The sequence below is a fragment of the Rousettus aegyptiacus genome, unplaced genomic scaffold (genome assembly GCF_014176215.1).
Source record: "Rousettus aegyptiacus isolate mRouAeg1 unplaced genomic scaffold, mRouAeg1.p scaffold_m13_p_9, whole genome shotgun sequence".
NCBI lineage: Eukaryota > Metazoa > Chordata > Mammalia > Chiroptera > Pteropodidae > Rousettus > Rousettus aegyptiacus.
In genome coordinates this window covers 26,078,613-26,092,600 of record NW_023416312.1, presented here as the reverse complement: position 1 = coordinate 26,092,600, position 13,988 = coordinate 26,078,613, and the positions used below count along the sequence as shown (strand labels likewise).

Here is a 13,988-nt window from a genome sequence, read left to right as displayed (position 1 = left end):
ATAATGAAAACTACAGGATCCCATTAGAAGAAATCGAAGAAGATACAAAGAAATGGAAAGATATTCTGTGTTCTTGAATTGGAAGAATAAACATAGTTAAATAACCATATTATCTAAAGCATTGTATAAATTTAATGCAATCCCCATCAAAATCCCATCAGCATGTTTTAAAGAAATAGGACAAAAAATCATCACATTAGTATGAAAGGACAAAAGACCCTGGATTGCCAAAGTCATCCTGAAGAAAAAGAACGAGACTGAAGACACCACTCTGCCCAACTTCAAATTATACTACAAAGTGACAGTAATCAAAACGGCATGGTATTGGCAGAAAAACAGACACATAGACCAGTGGAACAGAGTCAAGAGTCGAGAAGTAAATGCATATTTATATGGACAAATAATTTTCAACGCAAAAGATAGAAACATTGGAGAAAAAGAATCCTCTTCAATAAATGGTGCTGGGAAAACTGGAAAGCCACCCGCAAAAGAATGAAACTAGACTATTGTCTATTACCGCACACCAAAATTAACTCAAATGGATTAAGGACCTGAATATAAGACCTGAAACAATAAAATGCATGGAGAAAAGCATGGGAACCAAACTCAAGGGCCTTGAACTTAAAGAGGATTTTAAGAATTTGACCTCAAAAACAACGGAAGTAAAAGCCAAAACAAATAAATGAGACTACATCAAACTAAAAAGCTTCTGCTCAGTGAAAGAAATCGTCAATAGGGTAAAGAGATAACCATCAAAGTGGTAAAATATATTTGCACAGAATACTTCCAATAAGGGTCTAACATCCAAAATATACAAAGAACTCATGCAGCTCAATAACACACACACACACACACACACACAATCAAAAAATGGGCAGAGGACCTGAACAGACATTTCTCCCAAAGGGACATACAAATGGACAACAAATATTTGAAAAGATGCTCAACATTGCTAGCTATTAGGGAAATGAAAATCAAAACCACAATGAGATACCATCTCACACATGTTAGAATAGCTATAATGAACAGGACAAGTAATAACAAATTCTGGAGAAGATGCGGAGAAACAGTATGGAGGTTCCTCAAAAAGAAAAAAAAAAACCTAAAAATTAGTCTACCATATGATTCAGCAATCTATCTACTGTGTATTTACCCCAAAGTCTTGAAAACCCATATAAGAAAAGATATTTGCACACCAATGTTCATAGCAGCATTATTCATAGTGGCCAGGATGTGGAAGCAACCTAATGTTCATAGCAGCATTATTCATAGTGGCCAGGACGTGGAAGCAACCTAAGCGTCCTACGATAGATGATTGGATAAAGAAACTGTGGTACATATATGCAATGGAAAATTACACAGCCATAAGAAGAGATAAAATGCTGACATTTATGACAACATGGATGGACCTTGAGATAATCATGGTAAGCAAAATAAGCCAGACAGAAGAAGTCGAAATTCACATGATATAACTTATATATGGGATATAAACCTAAAAGCAAGAAATGAGCAGGACAAATGAACAGAGACTCATGGATATGGACTATAGATTAATGGTTACCAGAGGGTAGGGGGCATGCTAAAGGGGGGAGGTAGGCAGTGTAAAGGTAGTCAAATATGTGGTGACAAAAAGAAATCTAACTATGGGAGATAAACACAGTGTAAACATATGTATGCCTTACTGTTAAAGTGCACAGCTGATTTTTATTGGATTTTGTTAACCAATGTCACAAAAATTAAAATAAATAAATAAATATTTTTTAAATTCTAAAAAATATCTGCAAATTAATCAATGTGATACACCACATAAACAAAATTATAGGTGATAATCATATGATTATATCAATAGATGTAGAAAAAACTTTGACAAAATCTTGTCTCCATTAATGGAAAAAAACTCTCAGCAAAGTGGAATAGAGGCAACATACCTCAATATAATAATGGCCAAATATGACAAACTCACAATAACATCATACCCAATAGTGAAAAGCTAAAAATATTTCCCTTAATAACAGGAACAAGAAATAGATAACTAGTTTCATCACTTTTATTCAACATAGTATTGGAAGTCCTAGCCACAGCAATCAGAGAACAAAAAGAAATAAAAGGCATCTAAATTGGAAAGTCATAAAACTGTCATTGCAGATGACATGATACTATATAGAGAGAATCCTAAAGGTTCTACCAAAATACTTTTAAAACTAATAAATGAATTTAGTAAAGTAGGATAAGAAATTAATATTCAGAAATCAGTTGCATTTCTATGTGCCAGTAATGAAAAATAAGAAAGAGAAATCAAGTAACAATCCCATTTACAATTATCAAAAAAAAAACCCAAAAACCCAAGGAATAAATTTAACCAAGGCTGTAAAAGACCTATACTCAGAAAATTATAAGACATTTAAGAAATAAATTGAAGATGCAAATAAATGGAAACACATATCATGCTCATGGACAGGAAGAATTAACATCCTTAAAATGTCCATACTGCCAAAAGCAGCCTAATGATTCAATGCAATCTCTGTCAAAACACCAATGGACTTTTTAACAGCACAAGTAATCCTAAAATTTTTATGGAACCATAAAAAATCCCTAATAGCCACAGTGATCTTGAGAAAGGAGAATACATTTGGCGTATCATGCTACCTAATATTAAACTACATTACAAGTCTATAGTAACAAAAACAGCAATGGTACTGGCATAAAAACAGACACATACAGCAGTGGAACAGACTAGAGAGCCCAGAAATAAACTCATGTCTACATAGTCAGTTAATCTATGACAAAGGAGGGAAAAATATACAATGAGGTAGAGGCAGTCTATTCAATAAATAGTGTTGGGAAAACTGGACAGACACATACAAAAAAATAAAACTAAACTACCTTCTTACATTGTATACAAGAATAAACTTAAAAGGGATTGAAGAATTAAGTATAAGACCTAAAACCATGCAACTCCTAGAAGACAATATAAGAAGTAAATACTCTGACCCTGCTCTTAGTAATATTTTTTTTTCTAAAATATCTTCTTAGGCAAGGGAAACTAGAGAGAAAATAAACAAATGGGACTACACCAAACTAAAAAGGTTTGGCACGGCAAAAGAAACCATGAACAAAATGAAATGACAACTTACTGACTTGGAGAAGACATTTTCCAATGATATATCTGATAAGGAGTTAATTTACAAAATTTATAAAGAACTTATACAACTCAACAGCCAAAAACAAACAAACAAATAAAACAACGAACAATCCAATTAAAAACATAGGCAGAGGACTTGAATAGATATTTTTCCCAAGAGGACATACAGATGGCCAATAGACATATGAAAGGATGCTCAAGGCCACTAATCATCAAAGGAATGTAAATTAAAACCACAATGAGATATCACCTCATCCAATTCAGAATGGCTATCATCATAAACTGAAAAATTAGTGTTGGCAAGCATATGGAGAAAAGAGAACCCTTGTGCACTGTTCGTGAGATTGCAAATTGGTTCACCATGGAAAAGAGTATGGAGTTTTCTGAAAAAAATAAAAATAGAACTATATTGTGATGCATCAATTCCACTTCTGAGTATTTATCTGAAGAAATCAAAACACTAATTTGAACAGTTATATGCTTGCCTATGTTCACTGTAGTGTTATTTACAAAAGCAAAGATATCGAAGCAACCTACGTGTCCATCAACAGACAACTGGATGAAAAATAGGTGATACACACACACACACACACACACATACATACACATACACACACAATGGAATATTACTTAGTCAAGAAAAATGAAAGCTTATCATTTCCAACAACCTGAATGGACCTAGAAGGTATTATCTAAGTGAAACAAGACAGATAAAGACAAATACCATATGATTTCACTTATATGTGGAATCTAGAGAAAAAATAAATGGGCAAACAAAACAGAAACAGACTTGTAAATACAGAGAACAAACTGATGATTGCCAGATGGGAAGGTGCTGGGGGGTTGGGTAAAAAAGGTGAAAGAATTAAGAAGTACAATTAGTAGTTATAAAATATTCATGGGGGTATAAAATACAGAATAGGAAATACAGTCAATAATATTGCAATAAGTATTTATAGTGCCAGGTGGGTATTAGACTTATCAAGGGGATCACTTTGAAAATTATATAAATGTCTAACCACTATGCTGTTCGCCTGAAGCCAAAATAAAATAATATTGAATGTCAATTGTAATTGAAAAACAAAAATTAAAAAAAATAGATATGATTGCATTTAGGGCCCACTAGGATAATGTAAAATAAGCATTATGTTTCAAGATTATTAAAAATTGTTTATTATTATTTATGCCTAAAGCACCTGGTCTTCCTAGGTGGTCTCCATCCCAGTACTAACCAGGCCCAACACTGCTATAGCTTCGAGATCAGACATCCGACTTGTTCAAGGTTGCATGGCCATAGACCACAGACTATGGCTCCACTGAGATGCAAACCTAGGACCTTCTGTGTGTAAAGCAGATGTGCTAACTGCTACGCTATAGAATCATGTCCTGTTTCAAGATTCTTAATCTCATTTTTTTGCCATATAAGGTAATATTCACAGGTTCTTGGGATTAGGAAATGTATATATATTGGGGGGTAATTTTTTCTGGCTACCACTGTGACCCTAGATGTTGCCTATGTGTAAAGGACAGGGAGGAACAGGAGAAAGAGAAAAGGAAGCAGAAAACATTATTTCTAAGGCTAAAGCAATAGCATACAGTAATTTTGTAAGTTAAACTACTTTGCAAGCTGTTGGCCAGAACACATCTATCTCACTAAAAATTGGACAAAGCCTGTTCAAATGCACCCCATTTGAGTTGGAACGTCTAGAGACTGAGAGCAGCAGCTACTTGTGCACAGGCATAAACTCGCCCGTACCATTCCTGCACACTTACCTCCTGCCCAGCACATAAGCTAGAAAGAGCGTACACACTCCATCCCAAGATGAGGTGACTGTGATAAGTTCAGAGTAAGGGCAACTGCTTACTGAGTGAATTCAGACACTCAATGTATAGTCGGGAGGAGGCATGACCATGTGTACAAGTATGTTCAAGTAAATGCGAGAGTACAGATTCTGTTGAGGTGTGTATGTCCAAGTGGGTGAGTGATGGTTTATGAATAGAGGGCTCTCTCTCGCTACTTCAGGACCTATCCTGAATGTCTACAGTCACCTGCAACGCATTTGTGTGTTAATTCTGCATATGTCTACAATGTAAATGCTGCCCCTTAGATATGGTAACATTGTACAGTGCACAATCTGAACAACTAAGGGAAAGAAGGCATAATGAGGAAGAGGCCTCTTTTAGAATCCTGAAATCACGTTGAGAAACCAAATATCAAGAAGGTTTGGTTTAGTTGGCTGCCTCAAAAGAGATAAATATCTAAAAATAATAACCTTGATACATGAATATCTATCCTATTTTAAATCCTTTAGTGATTGCTAGTAAGGTTTAACATGTGGGTATGAGCACATCTTTTCACTGATGTGTCGTTGATCTTTCATTACATACCAAGGATCAATGAGTTTCATTACATTTTATCCGTGAGAAGTAATTTGAAGTTAAATACCAGCACTTCAGTATATGGAAGACAGATATCTATTTCTAACTTGTGATGTGAGTTGATCACTCACTTTAGTTAAGCTTAAAAATTGCTCTGTTGTTTTGACATTGCATATAATCAGTTCGTCAACAGCCAAATCATTGGAAAAAAAACTTGTCATGGTTAGTTGCGACCACTGAAGTCACTTAAAAAGGAGGGACATTAATGCCATCTATGGAAACATTCTAAATTCACTTAGGGACCTATACAACCATTTCCAAGTATAGTCATGTTTACTTCACATTCACACTTTATTTTATACCCTCTCTTCCTCAGCACTGCCTATGGAGGTGGCAGCCATTTCCTACTCGACATCAAAGCTGCCCTCAAACCCCTCATGAAGCCAGTTGTCAAAAAGAGGACAAAGAGGTTCATCGGACACTAGTCAAACTGATATATAGTGTAACTGGTGGAAACCCAGAGGCATCGACAATAGGGTGTGCAGAAGATTCAAGGGCTAGATCTCGATACCCAACATTGGTTATGGGAGCAACAAGAAAACAAAGCACATGCCGCCCAGTGGCTTTCAGAAGTTCCCAGTCCACAATATCAAGGAGATTGAAGTGCTGCTGATGTGCGACAAATCTTACTGTGCTGAGGTTGCTCACAACAACTCCTCAAAGAACTGCAAAGCCATTGTAGAAAGAAAAGCTCGACTGGCCATCAGATTCACCAATTCTAATGCCACGCTGCATAGTGAAGAAAATGAATATATAGCTTGTATGCACATTGTATTTGTGTTAAGAAACATAAAATTCTGCCAAAAATGTATTTTATACTTTTCTTGTATGCACTGACTACCTTGATTACCCTTTACTCCACCAGTAGATATCTAAGAATAGTAGAGAAATCTTTCTGTCTTTTGGGAACATTGTTTTAATATAATCAAAGCTACACTAACATCTGTTTATATTACATCTATTGCTTCCTTCATAGCTACATGGTTTGTTAGTCCATCATGCAAAGACCTTCATTGATTCTAGCATGATCATCCCTGAAGCTTGAACATGCCTAGTAACTTCAAATTTTAAAATAAATTGTTTTATTATCATCTCAACTGTTGAAACTAAGCTTTCTCATCCACTAGCATCAGACTTAGGCGCTTTCGTGTGTATGCAATAACTGGATGCGTGTCATTTTCTTTAAGAGTAGGTGAGTCACAACACAGCAGGTCCTCAAATAATGTTATTTCATTCAACATCATTTTGTTATAAAACAGTGATGAAAAAAAATGATTCCTAGCTAGGGCCACTGTCTGTGTGAATTTGCATGTTCTCCCCATGCCTGCATGTCTTTCATTCTGGGTACTGCAGTTTCCTTACACATCCAAAGCTGTGTACGTGAGGTAAATTGGAGCGTCTAAATTGTTCCGCTCTGAGTAAGTGTGGGTTTGTGTGAGTGTGCCCTACGATGGAATGGAGTCCTGTCCAGGACTGGTTTCCACCTTGCATCCTGAGCTGCTGGGAAATATTCTGGCCATCCCTCACTCTGAACTGGAATAAGCAAGGTGGAAAATAATTCTCTTGCTTGTTTTTATTAATCTTTCTTAAACATATGTATAGCTTACATTTTTTTCAATGTTTAATATTAGAAGTGTTTTGAGTGCTTTTTTTAGAAGTTTGGTGATATTTTTGGGACCAGAAATATGCCGTAGGAACTTAATTCCTGTTTATATCAATTAGCCTATGGCAAATTGGTTTCCTTATATGTAGTTTTGCTTAAAGTTGCGGTTTCTAATAACCTATCAGTAATGTTAATTGAAGGCTTATTGTACTGATCAGTCGGGAAGTTCCCAGGTACCCAAACTTATGTCAGTATCCTGGTTATGTTTTTTTCTAACTAAAAAATAGCCCCAGAGAACACGTTTTCCAAAATAATATTCTTTCAGTACTTTATTTTTATAATAAACATTTATTAATAGCTACAATTTCCACAATAGTAAAATCAAAGTAAAATATTCCAGCAACATTGTTCTAGGTAGGGCCCACTCAGAAAGTGCCATTTGATTAGAGAGAGGCTGATCCAAAATGTCTCCTCCCCTCAGAAGTCAATTCAAAATGCCATTAATTATATATTTATATTTTCCCAATATTCTATTTTACTTGCATAGAGCTAACTTCAGGAGAAATAAAAAGTAATAGAAATATATATCAAAATGAGAATGAAATAATCATAATCATAACTTTTCTAAAATAAAGCCAAGCATATTTGTAGAGTTCAGTTATATTTATTCTCCTCTGTATCAGCTCCAAGTTTCTTCCTTACCTTATTACACTATCAAAGACTTCCAGTACAACAATAAATAGAAGGGGTTATGGCAAGACAAACTTGTCTTGTTCTCAGTCACAAACTAAATGCTTTTAGCATTTCATGATTTAGTTTTTGTTGTAGGTTTTTTTCTTTAGATAACTTTATCAGTTTATGAAAGTTCATTTTTCCAACTGTTTTGCTTTGTGGAGCTTTTTACCAAGGATGGATATAGAGTGTTATCAAAATTTTTCAGCACCTATGGAAATAATCATTGATTTTTGTTCTTAATTCTGTTATTGTAGTGAATTACACTGCTTGATTTTCTATTATTAAGCCAACCTTGTCTTTCTAGAATAAACCAACTTGGTTTGGAGGTATTATTTTTTTATATATTGCTAAATTTGAATTACTATTAGATTATGTGGATATTGCATGCATGTTCCCAAGTGATATTGACCTGAAGTATTATTTCTTGTCATATCCTTGTCATATTTTTAGCAGCTATAGTTATGCTGGTCTGATAAAATGAGTTAGAGAATGTTCTTTTATCTGTATTTTGGATAAATTTTTGAAAGATAAAATTCAATTTTCTTTAAATTTTTAGTAGATTTACTACTGAATCCATGTGGGAATTTTATGTGTAGGAAAGCTTATAAATTCCTTTTTTTAAGTTGCTTTATTCTTTAGGTTCTCTATTCTTGTGTCATAGCTTTCTATAAATTTGTCTGGTTCATCTAAATATTTTAAATGTATTGGCATAAAATTATATATGATGTTTTTTTTTTAATTTTAATCTTTCAATTAGAGTTGATAATTAATATTATTTTATATTAGTTTTAGGCATACAGCAGAGTGGTTAGACATTTATATAATTTACAAAACAGTCCCCCCAATTAGTCTAGTACCCCCATGGCACTATACATGGTTATTACAATATAATTGACTATATTCCCTATGCTGTACTTCATATCCCTGTGACTATTTTGTAACTACCAATATGTACTTCTTAATATCTTACCTTTTTTATCCATCCCCCTAACCCCTTCCCATCTGGCAACCATCAGTTTACTCTCTGTATCTATGAATCTATTGATTGCTTAGTATATTTTATGTCTAAAGGATATACAGTGGTGTTTGTGATATTTTGCCAACTTTTTTATTGATTCAAAGTACCATCTTCTATCCTTGTTGATCCTTTCTATTGTACTTTTTACTATTTCATTAATTTTTGTTTCATTATTTTCTTATTTCTACTTTATACGAGTTTAATTTGACTTTCTTTTCCTAATTTCTTGAGATGAATGCTTAGCTCATTGATTCTCAGTCTTCCTCTTATAATGCATAGTTTTAAAACTTCCAGCCTCCAGCTGAAAGCCAGCAAGAAACTAAAGCCTTAACTCTGAAAGCCTGAAACAAAATAAATACTGGCAACAACCACATAAACTTGGAACAGATTTATCCTCAGCAGGGTCTCAAATAAGAACCCGGATCTGGCCAAAACTTTCACTGCATCCTTGCAGAGGACCCAACTAAGTCACGTCCAGTCTCCTGACCCACAGAAACTCCGAGATAATAAATATGTTATTTTCAGCCACTAAATTTGTGACAATATGGTTACACAGCAATAGATAACAAAAATAGTATGTTTGTATCACCTTTATTACTGAAGGAAGTTATCACGAATATAGAATTATAGGATGGTGGTTGTTTTCTTTCAACATTTTTAAGATGCCGTTCCAAAGGTATTTGATCTTGTCTACTAATAAATCTGCTTAAGTTTTCTTTGTCAAATACTGTATTTATAAAATATTTATAGAAATTACATGAGGCATAGAATAATGTTAGTCTCCTCCAGAGTGGGTTTCCATTTGCTTCTGCCATGGTATGGGAACTTAGGTAATTCAGGGTCACTTCAATCCATTCAGGGATTGAAACAGTTTGAACTGCAGTATATGTGAGGGTGTACCCTCACTCCTAGGACATAGCCATTCTGTGGTCTCAAGAGCACAGACTCATGAATGCCAAACCCTGTGTCTCTAGCCTTGTAAAGCTATCAAAAGTGGCATTCACTTAATTTGTTTCCATATCTTGGCTACTGTAAATAATGCTGTAACAAACATAGGGGTACATATATCCTTAAAAATTAGTGTTTTCATATTCTTCATATTAATACCCAGAAAAATAATTGCTGAGTCATATAGTAGTTCTATTCTTAATTCTTTGAGGAACTTCCATATTGTTTTCCACAGTGGCTGAACAAATTTTCAACCCCACCAACAATGTACAAGTTTTCCCTTTCTCCACACAGTCACCAATGAAAAAATAAAGATGTGGTACATACACACACAGTGGAATACTACCCAGCCATAAAAAGAAGAAATATTTCCATTTGTGACAATATTGAGGGACTTTGAGGATATTATGATAAATGAAATAAGTCAGATGGGTATTATGCTAAATGAAATAAATCAGATGGGAAAGAACAAAAAAACATATGATTACACTTAAGCGGAATATAAAATAAAAAATAGACAAATCAAACAAAACAAAAACAAACTCATAGATACAGATAATAAATTGGTTACCAGAGAGAAAGGTAGATGGAGAAGAGTTAAACAGGTAAAGGAGGTCAAATATATGGTGACAGATGGAAACGACTTTTGATGGTGAACACACTCTAGTGTATACAGATGTTCAATTATAATATGTACACCGGCAATTCATATAATGTTATTAACCAATGCCACCTCAGTTAAAAAGTCAAAAATATTTTTTAAAAAGCAGCATTCAAAGCTGCTAAAATTCAAACATTTTAGGCTTTCAGTCACCTGCTAAGGAATTGGCAATTTCCCTAATGCCCCAGGGGAAAATTGGCCCTAAACTCTGGTTCACTCCTTGGGTATCCATCTTCTTTCATTTAGTCCCTTGATCTATTTTTATCTATCTCTTCAGGCACTTTCCAGAATATTTTTTTAATTAACTAGGGTATTCATGTGTGTAATATATATCAGTATCATCACCTCAATTCATTTGTGACCTCCTTACTCCAGGTTTTTTACTTTTCACACTTAACCTACATCATTAGCCAGATGGTGTCCCTTCTACTTCATTCTCATTCTGCTTCCAATCTTTCACAACCTGTGTAAGATACACAAATGTTGAGAGCATCATCGACAGCATATTTCATGCATTTATTTACACCGAAGACTATTTTAGTTCTAAACTCCAGTGAAGAAAACCTTAATTTTCTCTTGACTGACTCCACATACAGATTTTATTAATTATCTAATTTAGCTAGCATAAGATACATAACTTAAGCAGAACTAATTTGCTCTGTTTTTATTTTTTATGTGAAATGGCAGGCCTATACCCAGCTCTCTGACAAGTGATGAACTAAATGTAAAAATATCTTTGAAACTACAAGGCTCTGTACAGAAATGAGGTTACACATGCAATTCTAGGCCTTTTACATTGACCACTTTTGTTTCTCTATCTCTAGCTATACTCAAATAGTAATATATAGCCTCTAGTCTTTCCATTTCTCAGTAGAAACTTTTTTTAAAAGTACTTTTCCCTAATCAAGTAATTTAGCCATTTATTTCTCTACCCTTTACCTCCCTAAATCTTCTGACTCCTTTAACTTTTAGAAGTGGTACTTCTAATATTACAATCATCTTCTCAGGGTTATATTAGCTACATTGTGGCAAAGAAAAGTGGAACAAGCTTCAGGTAAAGAATTCATCTACCAGCTAAATTCGAAGGACTATAATTTAATAAATCCACTAATCGTGATCAATAATATGCATTTATATATACAGCAGGTCCTTGAATAACATCATTTTGTTAGATGCTGCTTCATTATAATTGATAAGAAAATAAAAATTGATTCCCAGAGGGGTTACTGTTTGTGTAGAGATGCAAGTTCTCCCCATGTCTGTGTAGGTTTTCTCTGGGTACTCTGGATTCCTCCCACACCCCAAAGATGTGCACGTGAGGTGAATTGCCATGTCTACAATGTCCCACTGTGTGTGTGTGTGTGCGCGCGCACGCGTGTGAGTGCGCACGTGCATGTGTATGGTGCATCCTGTGATAGAAGGGTGTCCTGTGCAGGATGGATGCCTGCCTTTTGCCCTGAGCTGTAAGGAATGGTTCCAGCCACCTGTTATCCTGAACTATAATAAGCAGTTTGGAAAATTATCTTACTTGTTTATGTTATCTTTCTTAAATGTATATGTAGCTCACATTTATTTCAAAGTTTAATATTCGACGTGCTTTGGTTCTTTATTTAGAAGTTTGGTGATGTTTCGTGACCAGAAATATATCATAGGAACTTAACTCTTATTCATATCAATTAACCTAGGGTAAAATTGGTTTTATTCTATGTCATTTTGCTTAGTTACTATTTCCAAGAACCTATTAATGACATTAAGTGAGGACTAACTGTAGTTCATATCATAAGCAAAGGAAGTATTAAAATCTCTCAAGTATAATTTTTGAATTCTTCTTTAACATGTTTGTTTTTCTTCAAGGATATGTCTCAAGGTTTATAGGTATTGATCTAATTCATTTTAATAGCTGTGTAGCATGAAATGTATTACAATTTATGCAACAATTTTGCTATTGCCGTATATTCAGGTTGTTTTTAATTTTTTGTCACTACAAACAATGACGTAACACATATTGTTGAATGCAAGCCAACTTGTTCAAAGAGGATTAATTCCCAGATAGAGTAGGAGTCAAAGGTATCAAGTAACTGCCCACCTCTGTTAGAAATTAAAACACACTTTAACACAACTTCGAGTAAACTATGTAGTCCTTCACCTCTCTGGTCAAAGGCAATCATGCCAGAAAATTCATATATTACATACTCCTGTTGCCATTGCATCTCATAGATGCCCAACTTTAAAACAATGCCAACAACAACAAAAACCTATGTTGTATTTAATCGCAAACTTTAAAATTATTCTACATTTTACCACAGCATAAAAACAGAATTTTAGAATATGGCAAGGTAGGTAAACATTGTGCATATCTCTTTTTATGACTGCATTAAAATTGCAACTAAATTATGAAATAGTCAACCTAGAGAATAATCTGAAGACTAGGTGAGTAGAGCTCTCATAACTGGGGCTGTAAAGAGGAGAGCACATTAAGACTGATAGAAGATGTGAAGACACAAAATGGGCTGGTTCCATGCCATTTGTGTGGCGGTTGGGCATCCAGAGAAATATCTTGGCCGCAGAGCCCCCCAAACAGGAGGAATGAATGGCCTCTGTTCCACAGAGGGGCTCACCAGCCTAGGGTTCCAATATCAGGAAAAGGATTCCCCACAAAATCTCACTGTAAAAAATCAGTGGGGATTGTGGCCATCCAGGTGAGATAGAAAGCAGCTGAAAATCCAGACATCCCCTTCAAGGGCCTGTGCACAGACTCATTTGCTTGCACCCTTGGCTCCAACAGCAGCTCAGGAGGTGCCAGAGCCACACAGGGAAAGACTTTGTTGTGTGGCTTCAAGGCAAAGGCTGCAGGGACAGCCTCCCATTGATCCTTTGTTGAGACCTCCTCCTGTACAACCTGCAGGTGAGTATGTGTTCAGCTCTCCACCCGCCCCCCCCCCCCCACACACACACAGCCAAAATTGAATCTGCATTGGCCTGGTGAGATATGCTGGCTGCACCCTAGCGACAACCTGAGACTTCACTAATCCAATTCACAAATTTCCCAGAAGCTATTTCTGGTAGTTACTGGAAAATCAGCCCCATGTCGCTCTCAACAGGAGATTCCTTTGGCAGCAATCATCAGGCCTCTGTTCGAACACCTCAGGAGACATGTTTGGTGGTGTGAAACAAGGCCTGGCCCTAGTTGCAGTATTTCTTGAACAAATTTTGTGTGTCTGTATGTCTGAAGCAGGCAGTGGCTGGCTTTGCTGTGAGCTGATACTTTTGCGAGAGGCCACAGGCTCAGCACTGGTAACAAAACCGAATCTGCATCGACCTGGGGAACACCATTTTCCATACCCTAGTGACTCTCTGAGACCATCTCATCCAACTCTGGTACCCTCAAGGCTCATTCAGCTGCTGAGCCTTATGGGCAGCTGGCTTGTGGATGCCCTTGGCC

At 35.6% G+C, this 13,988-nt stretch overlaps 1 pseudogene; it reads left to right on the top strand.

Moving 5' to 3' along the window:
• Positions 1-5,850: 5,850 nt before the first annotated feature.
• LOC107498362 lies at positions 5,851-13,715 on the top strand (annotated as a pseudogene).
• The last annotated feature ends 273 nt before the right edge of the window (positions 13,716-13,988 follow it).